We start from the raw sequence: 13,044 nt of genomic DNA, 5'->3' as shown, positions 1-13,044 counted from the left end.
TTATCTTTCTCCCTGTGCTTCCTTCCCTCTCACTTTTTCTCTCTCTCTTTTTTCTTCCCTCTTTTCTCTTTCTATTTCACTTTCCCTTTCTCACTTTTTCACTTTCTGTGTGCGTCCTCTTTCTCCCCCCTTTCTTCCTTCCTTCCTTCCTTCCTTCCTTCCTTCCTTCCTTCCTTCCTTCCTTCCTCTTTTTCTCCTTTTCTCCTTTTCTCCTTTCCTACTTCCTTCCTATGTCCCTTCATCCCCTTTCTTTCTTTCTTTCTTTCTTTCTTTCTTTCTTTCTTTCTTTCTTTCTTTCTTTCTTTCTTTCTTTCTGCCTTTCTGCCTTTCTGCCTTTCTGCCTTTCTTTCTCCCTTTTCTCTCTCTCTTTTTCTGCTTTCTCTTTCTTCCTCTCTCTTTCTCTTTCTCCCTGTGCTTTTTTCTCCTCTCTCTTTCTGTTTTCCTTTCTTTCACTCTCTCCCACATTTTCGCTTTCTCTCTGTATGCTTCCTCTTTCTCCCCCCTCTCTCTCTCTTTCTTTCTTTCTTTCTTTCTTTCTTTCTTTCTTTCTTTCTTTCTTTCTTTCTTTCTTTCTTTCTTTCTTTCTTTCTTTCTCTTTTTCTCTCTCCTTTCCTCCTTCTTTCCTATCTCCCTCCTTCCCCTTTCTATCTTTCTTTCTTTTGCTCTCTTTCCCTCTCTCTCTCTTTCTTTGCTTTCTCTTTCTTCCTCTCTCTTTCTCTTTCTTTCTCTCTCTCTCTTCCCCCCCTTCTCTCTCCTCACTCTTCCCACCCCCTCTCTCTCAACATACACCCAAACCAGATGCCTACCCCTGCTCTAAAACTCAGTGTTGAATGATGAACGTGATACCTATTGATGGGAAAATCTCCCGCTGTGCATTGGATTCAAAACTTTCCGCAGCCACCTGTTTCCTGCATCTCCTTATACCACAAATTAGTGGCTGGTTGGTATTTCATTAAGGCTAGTCAGGGAAATAAGAGAGGTTAAGCATTAGGGGAGGATTGGGGGCTTAACATTCTAGTGTAATGGTCATGTGACTGACCTGATTTTAAAATCTGTTTTAATGGTCATTAAACAAATCATCAAGGCTATTTAGCCAATTCCTCAGTCATTAAGCAAAGCCATATTCACTATGGGCATGTTTTTTTACCAAACAACAGAAGTAAAAGCCAGTTTTTTTGAAAATAGTCATAAAATGCAGTAACATGACTACAAGAAAGTGCAAGCCCTCATAAAGGTAAAGGGGATTGGACTAGAAAAACTTCAAGGTCCTTTCCAATTTTGTTATTTAGTTAATTCTGATCCAGTTTTCCCCTGTCCAGTCATGTCTGACTTTAGGGCTAGGACTCATCTCAGTCTCTTAGCCAAGGGAGCCAGCATTGTTGAAGACACTTCCATGGTCATGTGGTCACCATGATTATACTTACTATACTTATACTTACTGTAGGCACACAGTATGTCATTACCTTCCCACCAAAGTGGTACCCATTTATCTATCTGCATTTTCATGCAGGTTGGCAGGACCTGGAACAAGAAATGGGACCGTACCCCATCGGGTGGCTCTTGGGTCCTGAACCTGGGTTGTTCAAGATGACAAGTTCAGCATCTTTAACTGCTAGGCCATCACACCCCTATAAAGTTGCCATACAGGCCTGGAGACAAAAACATATAAAGAACTGTTGCAGGGATTGGGTATGGCAGTCTAGAGGAAAAAAAGGACTAAGGGTGACATGATAGCAGTCTTCCAGTATTTGAGGGTCTGCCACAAAGAAGAAGGAATCAAGCTATTCTCCAAAGCACCAGAAGGCAGGACAAAAAACAATGGATGGAAATGTAGAGAAAAGTAAAGTCTTACACTCAGGCAAGAAAAACCCAAAATACACATATAGACTGGGTGAAACCAGGCTCAATAGCAGTAACTGTGAGAGGGATCTTGGAGTCTTAGTGGACAACCAGTTAAATAGGAACCAGCGGTGTGCAGCAGCAGCCAAAAAAAGCCAATGCAATCCTATGTTGCATTAACAGAGGGATACAATCGAGATCAGGTAAGATACTAATACCACTCTATAAAGCCTTTGTAAGACTACAGCTAGAGTACTACATTCAGTTTTGGTCACCATACTATAAAAAAGATGTTGAGACTCTAGAAAGAGTGCAGAGAAGAGCAACAAAGATGATTAGGGGACTGGAAACTAAAACATATGAAGAATGGTTACAGGAACTCGGCATGGCTAGTCTAGTGAAGAGAAAGACCAGGGGAGACACGATAGCAGTCTTCCAATACTTGAGGGGCTGCCACAGAGAGGAAGGGGGTCAAACTATTATCCAAAGCCAATTTTCCAAAGGTCATACAAGGAATAATGGATGGAAACTGATCAAGGAGAGATTCAACCTGGAAACAAGGAGACCTTTTCTGAGAGTGAGAACAATCAACCAATGGACCAGAAGTTGTCCTCGGATGTTGTGGGAGCTTCATCACTGGAGACTTTCAAGAGAAGATCGGACTGCCATTTGTCAGAAATGGTGTAAGGCCTCCTGCTTGGGTGGGGGGTTGGACTAGATGACCTACAAGGTCCCTTACCACTCTGTTAATCTAATCTAATCTAAGAAGTAATCAAGGAGAGAAGCAATCTGGAATTAAGGAGAAACTTCCTAACAGTGAGGACAATCAACCCATAGAACAGCTTGCTTTCAGTTGTTGTGGGTGCTTCATCACTGGAGGCTTTTAAGAAGAGACTGGACATTCACTCGTCTGAAATGATAATAGGGTCTCCTGCTTGAGCAGGGGGTTGGATTAGAAGACCTCAAGCTCCCTCCCAGCTCTGTTATGATTGATTGACATTAGCAACTAGCGAGAGTGATATGATGTTCTCCGCCTTCTTTTGTGTGCCAAATCTCTCTAGCCCTCCCTTTGATGCGGTGAAACGTTTGTCAACTGCCATCAGGAAAATGAAGATAAGGCAGTTAAAAGTAAATGCGGCTGCTCCTCTTAAATATTTTTTTTTATTGAGCTGAAGATTGTCAAGAAATATGTATTTAATCACAGGGTAAACAAGAGATCACCGTTTGCCAGAAATGTCACGTGCCTCTTTCTTCTTCCTTCTTCTCTCGCTGTTTGAATTAAAAATGAAGAGATATAAAAACACGGAACACTTTTAATGCTTGGGGGGAAGGGGGAGATGAAAGAATAAATGGCCCCAGTGGTTCTTCCCTTTTGTACTCTGCTTTATGTGTTACATTTGTCATTCCTGTTATTTCTCTTTGTTAAAGTTCTTATTAAAGTTTGGGCCGCAGTCATCAGCAAATAAACAAATGGCAGTTCTTAACGACTTTCTTTGGGCGTGTTTTAAGTAACCATGGCGTGCATTTGAATCATTAATTATAAAGGTAGTAGTTCTCAAGAACCCGCCTGCCTGTCTAGAGCTGGAACACAGAACACAGAATAGAACAGGGCCATCAAACTCCTGGCCCATGGGCTGGATGTGTCACACACTGGCCATGCCTCCACCTGGTTTAGCGAAAGGTCCTGATATATCATGGGACGATGAGAGTTTGACCCTCCTGGAATAGAACATAGAATAATAGAGTTGGAAGGGACCTTGGAGGTCTTCTGGTCCAACCCTCACCTCAAGGAGAAGACCCTATGTCCTGGAATAGAACATAGAATAATAGAATAATAGAGTTGGAAGGGACCTTGGAGGTCTTCTGGTCCAACCCTCACCTCAAGGAGAAGACCCTATGTCCTGGAATAGAACATAGAATAATAGAATAATAGAGTTGGAAGGGACCTTGGAGGTCTTCTGGTCCAACCCTCACCTCAAGGAGAAGACCCTATGTCCTGGAATAGAACATAGAATAATAGAATAATAGAGTTGGAAGGGACCTTGGAGGTCTTCTGGTCCAACCTCACCTCAAGGAGAAGACCCTATGTCCTGGAATAGAACATAGAATAATAGAATACTAGAGTTGGAAGGGACCTTAGGGGTCTTCTGGTCCAACCCTCACCTCAAGGAGAAGACCCTATGTCCTGGAATAGAATAATAGAATAATAGAATAATATAGTTGGAAGGGACTTTGGAGGTCTTCTGGTCCAACCCTCACCTCAAGGAGAAGACCCTATGTCCTGGAATAGAACATAGAATAATAGAATAATAGAGTTGGAAGGGACCTTGGGGGTCTTCTGGTCCAAACCTCACCTCAAGGAGAAGACCCTATGTCCTGGAATAGAACATAGAATACTAGAATAATAGAGTTGGAAGGGACCTTGGAGGTCTTCTGGTCCAACCCTCACCTCAAGGAGAAGACCCTATGTCCTGGAATAGAATAATAATAGAATAAGAGTTGGAGGGACCTTGGAGGTCTTCTGGTCCAACCTCACCTCAAGGAGTTGGAATAGAACATAGAATAATAGAATTAGAGTTGGAAGGGACCTTGAGGTCTTCTGGTCCAACCCTCACCTCAAGGAGAAGACCTCCTGAATAGAATAATAGAATAATAGAGTTGGAAGGGACTTTGGAGGTCTTCTGTCCAACCTCACCTCAAGGAGAAGACCCTATGTCCTGGAATAGAACATAGAACAATAGAATAATAGAGTTGGAAGGGACCTTGGAGGTCTTCTGGTCCAACCCTCACCTCAAGGAGAAGACCCTATTCCATTTCAGATAAGTGGTTGTCCAGTCTCTTTTTGAAAGCCTCCAGTGATGGAGCGCCCAAAACCTCTTTAGGGAAGCTGTTCCACTGGTTGACTACTCTCACTATTAGGAAATTTCTCCTTAATTCCAGGTGGCTTCTCTCCTTGGTTAGTTTCCATCTGTTGTTTCTTGACTTGCCTTCAGATGCTTTGGAGAATAGGCTGACTATCAGTGCTGTCATATCCCCCCAGGCCTTCTTTTCATTAGACTTAGACATAACCAATTCCCGCAGCCGTTCGTTGTATGCTCTAGCCTCTAGCCCCCCAATCCTCTTCACTACTCTTCTCTGCACTCTTTCCAAAGTCTCAACATCTTTTTATATATATATATATTGTGGTGACCAGAACAGCTTGCAATATTCCAGGTGCGGTGTTACTAAGGCTTTGTAAAGTGGTACTAGAACCTGCTGCTACTTAAGTGAAGTCTCACAGGATCTTAGATTTCTTATTCTCCATGATCTTATATTGGATCTCCCATCTGGACTTAGGAAGGTCTATTCCATATTTTGTGTTCCTGTACACAATACCAGCTGCTTAGCTGTGTCATTCATTGCAGTAGTGGGATTCAATTTTTTTTACTACTGGTTCTGTGGGCATGGTTTGATGGGCGTGGCAGGAGAAGAATACTGCAAAATCTCCAGTCAGAGGTGGTATTTGCCAGTTTTCCGAACTACTCAAAAGTTCTGCTACCAGTTCTCCAGAACTGGTCAGAACCTGCTAAAGACCACCTCTGATTCATTGTATACTTTTCCTGGCTGCATCTTACACACTGCCGCTATAATGCACACCCATACACAAACACACACAGGCAAATACCAAGGACTTCTCATACCTTAAATATTTATTTATACATTCTTATATATCCAAAATTACCTGCTGTATTTTACTGAATAAAAATTAATGCCTGGGCCTATGGCTACAGTTTATTATTTTTAATTACGTGTGTGTGTGTGTGTTTTGAGTTTTTTCAACATTCTGAAATGTGTGTCTTTTGATGCTTAGATGTATGTTCTTTCTGTTGGATATAAAATCTAATGCCATTGACTCTTCGGCTTCTCATAACTGCTGACCACAAGGGATAAAAGAGTGTAGACAGTGAATTAAAGGTTTTTCTTTCTTTTTTAAAAAAAATCTTGATTTTCATTTTATTTTTATTGTTGTATGCCACCCAGAGTCACAAATTATGAGAACTGGCTTTTATATCTATGAGATCACAAAGCTGTCTTTTCCTTTGTCTTTTCTTCTTAGGAAATTTGTACAAGGCATGCACTATCGTATTTTTCTCCTAGTCAGGTGTAGTTAGTTAGCTGGTGGGTTTTATCTAGGGCTGTAGTGCATTTTGCACAGATGCAGCTCCCTTGAGAAAGCCATAAGTCAGGCTTCCGCTGTTCAGTTGTGTCTGATTCTAAGGCACCACTCTCATCTCCATTGTTAGTCAAAGAAACCAGTATTATATGAAGACATTTTCCATGGTCATATGCCGAGGCATATAGAATGCTGTTATCTGTTCACCAAAGTGGTACCTATTTATTTACTCGCATTTGCATGCTTTCAAACTGCTAGATGGGTAGGAACTGGAGCAAGGAACGGGAGCTCACCCCATCAAGCGGTGGCACTCGGGTCTGAAACCCAGGTTGACAGTTTTCCAGAATCCCCTAAGAAAGAGAAAAAAAAAACATAATGAGCCGTGGTGGCACAGTGGTTAGAATGCAGTACTGCAGGCTACTTCTGCTGACTGTTGTTTGTCTGCAATTTGGCAGTTCAAATCTCACCAGGCTCAAGGTTGACTTAGCTTTCCATCCTTCCGAGATCGGTAAAATGAGGACCCAGATTGTTGGGGGCAATATGCTGACTTTATAAACCACTTAGAGAGGGCTGTAAAGCACTGTGAAGTTGTATATAAGTCTGAGTGCTATTGCTATAATGCTAAGAAAAATGGAAGGGAAGAAAAGAAGTTGGCAATAGCAGTTGACACACTGTTGGGAGATCTAACTTGGTTGGGGACAGATCTTCAGGGGAAGATCCCAATCTTTCTCTGAAATATCCACCAGAGAGAACGTTGTACCTAGCAAGGAGTAAATGCAGTAGTATAGATTTACTGGACAGTACAATAGGACAATGGCTATTTTTTTTCTAAGCCTGCTTTTCAACTCTTCCAGTAGTGATCTAGATCATCAAGAGACGATCCAGAGATTTCTCTGGAAATATCCACCAGTAAGAACTGTTCTAACTGTGATTCATCCCAGTTCTACTTAGCATGGTGTAAATACAAATGTACAGGTTGTACCAGACAGTGCAGTAGTGCAACAGCTATTTCTAGACTTGCTTCTGAGTCCATCCAATGGTGATCTAGATCATTAAAAGAAAATCCAGAGGTTTCTCTGGAAATATCCACCAGTAAGAACTGCTCAATGTGGGTTTCATCCCAGTCCTTTTCTTTAGCATGGAGTGAATACAACATTATAGATTACTGTACAGTTCAATAGGACATCTACTGTTTCTTGTCCTGCTTCTGAGTCCATCTAGTGATGACCTAGATCATCAAGAGAAAATCCAGAGGTTTCCCTGAAAATATTCATCAATAAGAACTCCTCCATCTGGGATTCAGCCCACTTCTACTTAGTATGGTGCATATTCAATATTAGAGACTACTGGATAGTGCGATAGGACAACATTTACTGTTTCCAGCCCTGCTTCTGAGCTCATCCCGTGGTGATCTAGATAGATAAATTTTACTAGGTTGCTCCACTCTTGAACCAAGCAATTTTCAATGTCCTTTTGTCTGAAGAGCAAAATGTACTTTATAACAGCAAAGAGGATGTGATAAAATTCCATAAAGCATAATCTGGACTGTTTCATCTGTCCATTTCTAGGTCAAAGACAAGGAGGCAGTCTTTTGGATTCAGTTAAAGTTTTCTTCTGAGTGATCATTGTTAGTGATTGAATTAGGAGACTGTAGGCTGGGGGCGGAGGGAAGGCTATTTCCTAAATTCCCATAGGGAAATATATTTATCTATAAGAAAGCATTGGGCCAGTGAATCTCTTCCATTGTTTAATTTCAGCTACTATCTTAAACAGCATATTCTTATCTGGTTGGCTATGGAAGAAGATTTTAATTCAAGGATCCGTAGGGCATAGGAAATAAATTGAGGGGTGAATCATTAAAATATTTATAATATTCAGACTTCTCTTTTAGGTTTTACCGTACAGTTTCAAATCTGTTGTAGGGGAATTGGCCTGTCAAAAATGAAAATATTGGAAAATGGTTCCTAGGAAGCATAAATGGGAGGCGAACTGTGCTTGAAAATTTTCATGAATCAATCTCTCTCTCTCTCACTCTCACTCTCTCTCTCTCTCCCTCCCTCCCTCTATCTCTCTTTCTCTTTTTCTCTCTTTCACTCTCTCTGATATCCATGCTACTCTCACCAAAAGCTTCCGCTCTTAGCCCGAGAAAGAAGAACACAAGGATAAAACTTTTCCATTTAAGAGCCAGTTTGGGGTAGTGATTTAAAGCACCGGATTAGAAATGAGGAGAGTGTGAGTTCTAGCCCTGGCTCAGAGGAGAAGTCATCTGGGTGACGTTTGGCCAGTTCTTCTCTCGCGGCTGGGAAAAAGAAGGGAAGAACAAATGACTTACAGACAGAAAACTGGACAGAAAACTGCATGGACTTGTCCCACTAGTCAGTAAATATGACTACCAACCCACAAACATGCACATGGGGGTGGGGGGGCAGAAAGAAAGAGGGAGGGAGAGAGGGAGGAAGAAGGAAGGAAGGAGAGGGAGGAAGAAGAGGAAGGAAGGAGGGAGGGAGGAGGGAGGAAGGGAAAGAGGGAGGAAGGAAGAAGGAAGAAGAGGGAGGGTGGAGGGAGGGACCAAGAAGGAAGGAAGGAAATAAGGAAGGAGAGATGGAGAAAGAAGGAGGGAGAGAGGGAGGAAGAAGGAAGGAAGGAGAGGGAGGAAGAAGAGGAAGGAAGGAGGGAGGGAGGCAGGGAGAGAGGGAAGAATGAAAGGAGAGAGGGAGGAGAGAGGAAGGGAGAGAGGGAGGAAGGAAGAAGAGGAGGAAGAAGAGGGAAGAAGAAGGAAGAAGAGGGAGGGAGGGACAAAGAAGGAAGGAAGGAAATAAGGAAGGAGAGTTGGAGAAAGAGGGGGGAGAGAAGGAGGAAGAAGGAAGGAAGGAGAGGGAGGAAGAAGAGGAAGGAAGGAGGGAGGGAGGCAGGGAGAGAGGGAAGAATGAAAGGAGAGAGGGAGGAGAGAGGAAGGGAGAGAGGGAGGAAGGAAGAAGAGGAGGAAGAAGAGGGAAGAAGAAGGAAGAAGAGGGAGGGAGGGACAAAGAAGGAAGGAAGGAAATAAGGAAGGAGAGTTGGATAAAGAGGGAGGGAGAGAAGGAGGAAGAAGGAAGGAAGGAGAGGGAGGAAGAAGAGGAAGGAAGGAGGGAGGGAGAGAGGGAGGAAGGAAGAAGAAGAGGAAGAAGAGGGAAGAAGAAGGAAGAAGAGGGAGGGAGGGACAAAGAAGGAAGGAAGGAAATAAGGAAGGAGAGTTGGAGAAAGAGGGAGGGAGAGAAGGAGGAAGAAGGAAGGAAGGAAGGAAGGAAGGAAGGAAGGAAGGAGGGAGGGAGGCAGGGAGAGAGGGAAGAATGAAAGGAGAGAGGGAGAGAGGGAGAGAAGGAGGGAGGGAGGAAGGGGGAAAGGAGAGAGGGAGGAAGGAAGAAGAGGGAGGAAGAAGAGGGAAGAAGAAGGAAGAAGAGAGAGGGAGGGACAAAGAAGGAAGGAAGGAAGGAAGGAGAGTTGGAGAAAGAGGGAGGGAGGGAAAGAGTGGAAAAGGGAGGAAGGAAGGAGGGGGGAAAGAAGAGAGGGAGGGAGAAAGAAAGAAAGAAAGAAAGAAAGAAAGAAAGAAAGAAAGAAAGAAAGAAAGAAAGAAAGAAAGAAAGAAAGAACCAATACATAAATCAAGCATCCTCAAACATTCATCAATATGAAAATTCACATGCATCCATTGCTACGTCAATGAATCTCAGCAGCCCGGCAGAAGCAGAGCCCGGAGGCTGCTCTATCCACTTGCCTGTTTCACTCAAGAGCAGAGCGAGGAGCTCCGTTTTCCAAAAGCCATCAACTCACAGTGCTTTTTGGGGGTGGGGGTGGGGTGGGGGAGATCAGTTCCTTCTGTTTGGTTTCATAGACTCAGTTCTGTTCCGCGTTGCCCTTTAATATCCTGTTGTTTGTGCCCCTTCAGCTCCCCAATTGAAGGCAACTTTCCCTCCAGCGGAAGGTCTGGCCTTGACATATAGCCACGGAGTCATTATTATTCCTTTCCAAAAGGCTGAGCGACCAAAATCAGGCCTGTCATTTCCCATGCTCCAGAGATTTATGCCGTCCTTTTTTCCCCCCTGCCGGTTGGAGTTTTTCCGTGGGAAATTGTATTTTAGCCTCCTTGCTTTGGATGACGTGATTAAGATAATTTCTTTATGAAGCTGGAGTCTTGACAAAGCGCTTGCAAAAGCCTGTCTCATTTTCACTCTTCTCTCTCTCTCTCTTTCTCTCTCTCTCTCTCTCTGTGTGTGTGAATGCCTGAAGCAGATGAAAAGGAGGGTAGGAGAGAGAGTCAGGGAAAGAAAACTTTGTGGGATTTTTCTGACCTAGATGCTCTGGGAAAAAGAAGGCCAGAGGACACCTAAATACAAGGAAGCAGATGGGGCTGTATTACCAACAGAGCCAATAACTTGCATTTTTCTTTGTCTTGCATTTTTTTTCTTTTTTTAAGCCTAGGACTTGTGAAAAATAATGAAAAAGTAAATGCACACAAAATGCAATTTTGTAAAGAGATGATGCACGCTGCATTCCTCCTAATGAGAGATGCAATCATGCAGGGATTCTCAAAGAACTGTAGAGCCACAGAATCATAAAACCAATCATAGAATCATAACAGAATAAAAGCATTGGAAGGGAACTTGGAGGTCTTCCAGTCTAACCCTCTTCTCAGGCAGGAAAACCCTATACCATTTCAAACAAGCTAGTCCACTGGTTAATTGTCCTCACTGTTAGAAAGTTTCTCCTTAATTCCAGGTTGCTTCTCTCTTTGGTTAGTTTCCATCCATTGTTTCTTGTCCTGCCCTCTGGTGCTCTGTAGAATAATTTGACCCACTTTTCTTTAATGGCAGCCCCTCAAGTCCTCAAATACTGCTATCATATCACCCCCTAATTCTTCTTTTCTTTAGACTAGCCAAACGCAAATCCTGCAGTCGTTCTTCATACGGTTTAGTCTCCAGGCCTTTGACCACCTTATTGTGGCAACCAAAATTAGATGCAATATTCCAAGTGTGGTAGAATCTCATAGAATCACATAGAATCATAGTACTGGGAAGGGACTTTGTATGTCTTCTAATCCAGGGGTCTCCAACCTTAGAAATTTTAAGACTTGTGGACTTCAACTCCCAGAATTCCTCAACCAGCTTTGCACATTGAGGAATTCCGAGAGTTGAAATCCAAAAGTCTTAAAGTTTCCAAGGTTGGATATCCCTGTTCTAGTCCAACCAGTGGTGAGATTCTACCAGTTTCCCTTCTGGTTCAGTGATGGTTCACTTTGTGCGTGTGCGCGCGCACGCTCAGCTTTCCAAACATCAGCTGAGGCTGTATCATGACAATCAGCTGACAAGATAAAGAACAGAAAAGTGCAGGATTGGGTGTGAGGGCCAATCCTGCGCTTGTCTCTTCTTTCTCCTCTCAGCTGATCATAGAACCCTTTTTTTTTTTACTACCAGTTCAGCTGAACCGGTAACAATTTTTGCCTCTGTGTCACGGTGGTTAGAGTGCAGTACTGAAAGCTACTTCTCCGGCCAGCTACCTACAATTTGGCAGTTCAAATCCCACCAGGCTCAAGGTTGACTCAGCCTTCCATGCTTCTGAGGTGGGTACAATGAGGACCCAAATTGTTAAGGGCAATATGCTGACTCTGTAAACCACTTAGAGAGGGCTGTAAAGCACTGTGAAGTGGTATATAAGTCTAAGTACTTGCTATTGCTATTTCACCACGGAGTCCAACCCACTGCCGAAGGCTGGAGTCCTTCTAACCTCCAAGTCAAATGGTTGTCCAAACTTTTATTGAAAACCTCTACAGATGGAGCAGCCAAAACTCTGGGAGGAAAACTATTCCGTTGATGGGTGAATATTAAAGTAAAATAGCAAAACAAAACTATTCATTTTAGATGGGGGTAGAAGGAAAGGAATATTCAATGAGCAAAAACAGATGTTGGCATAGCATTAATCCACAACCAGCACCCACAGCAATTTTAGAACATTAACAAATATCTCTCCCTCCCTCCAAAATAAAGAAGGAAAAGAAATAATAAGTTTCTAGCAATTATGAGAGATCCATCAGAGGAGAAACTTTAACACCTGCGAAATATTACACAATTAACCCAAATGCATAAACTGGAATGTGCAATTTTTCACAACTGTAGTTCTTTGCATCTTCATTAAAACCAAAGAAGAAAGGTGTGCTATGCATTTTAATCTGCTGGTAGATATATTTATATTTTTTTTTTTTTGCTTCAATCCACAAAATGATTTTCTTCCACTTTTCTAAATGTTGTGATGCAGTGCCTAATCAATGGCAAATATCCCTCCCGATACACATATTGATGAATAAGTCATACCCTAATATATTATACCAGGGGAATTTGCTAGCCAAATGTGAAAAACTTGTATAAAATATGTGTGCGTGAAAGGAAATTACATTCACGGGGTCTTTAAAAATGATAGATCTCTCTGTCTTGGTTTCAATGCAAGAACATAATTAGAACTCATTGGGGCCCAAGGCAGACATCTTTCAGGATGTTTACCATTGAAGGTGACCTGAAGAAGTTGAGAAGAAAGATCACATTCCTAAAGATCACATTCTCTGTCATCCAGGTCATGGTTGTCCCAGAGGTGCTTTTTCAGGAGGCAACTGGACTTTCTTGTTTTTCTCTGAAGACGTTTCGCTTCTCATCCAAAAAGCTTCTTCAATTCTCCAAACTCCAATTTGGTGCCTGGATTTTCTTTGTTGTTCCTTGAAGACATTCTGCTTCTCATCCAAGAAGCTTCTTCAACTCTGACTGAAGTGAGGAAATTGATTTATATTCCTTGCAGATAGCTGGTCATTTGCATCCTTTTTAAAAAAAATAAAGTTTATTAAATTTTCATCTTTAAAAAAAACAAGTTCTATATACATTTTTTTGCAGTTATTTGTAACATCAGTTTTACCATTCTCCTATACATACATACATACATACATACATACATACATACATACGTATGGAGACCTAATAATGGAGACCCAGAAGATGAACAGACCTATGGAACAGCTGTCCTGCCCTAGATAA

General features: G+C 42.3%; 1 long non-coding RNA gene across 1 annotated transcript; it reads right to left on the bottom strand.

Moving 5' to 3' along the window:
- Window positions 1–5,820: 5,820 nt before the first annotated feature.
- LOC148127455 (uncharacterized) lies at window positions 5,821–12,827 on the bottom strand. Its single transcript, XR_015741522.1, has 2 exons — window positions 12,523–12,827; window positions 5,821–6,342 (listed from the first exon to the last, which is right to left on the bottom strand). It is a non-coding gene; the product is annotated as an uncharacterized LOC148127455 (long non-coding RNA).
- Between the last annotated feature and the right edge of the window lie 217 nt (window positions 12,828–13,044).

The sequence above is a fragment of the Pseudonaja textilis genome, chromosome 2 (genome assembly GCF_049901715.1).
Source record: "Pseudonaja textilis isolate UNSWEBS1 chromosome 2, rPseTex1.2, whole genome shotgun sequence".
In the NCBI taxonomy this organism is placed as follows: Eukaryota; Metazoa; Chordata; class Lepidosauria; order Squamata; family Elapidae; genus Pseudonaja; species Pseudonaja textilis.
This window is presented reverse-complemented; position numbering and strand designations above follow the sequence as displayed.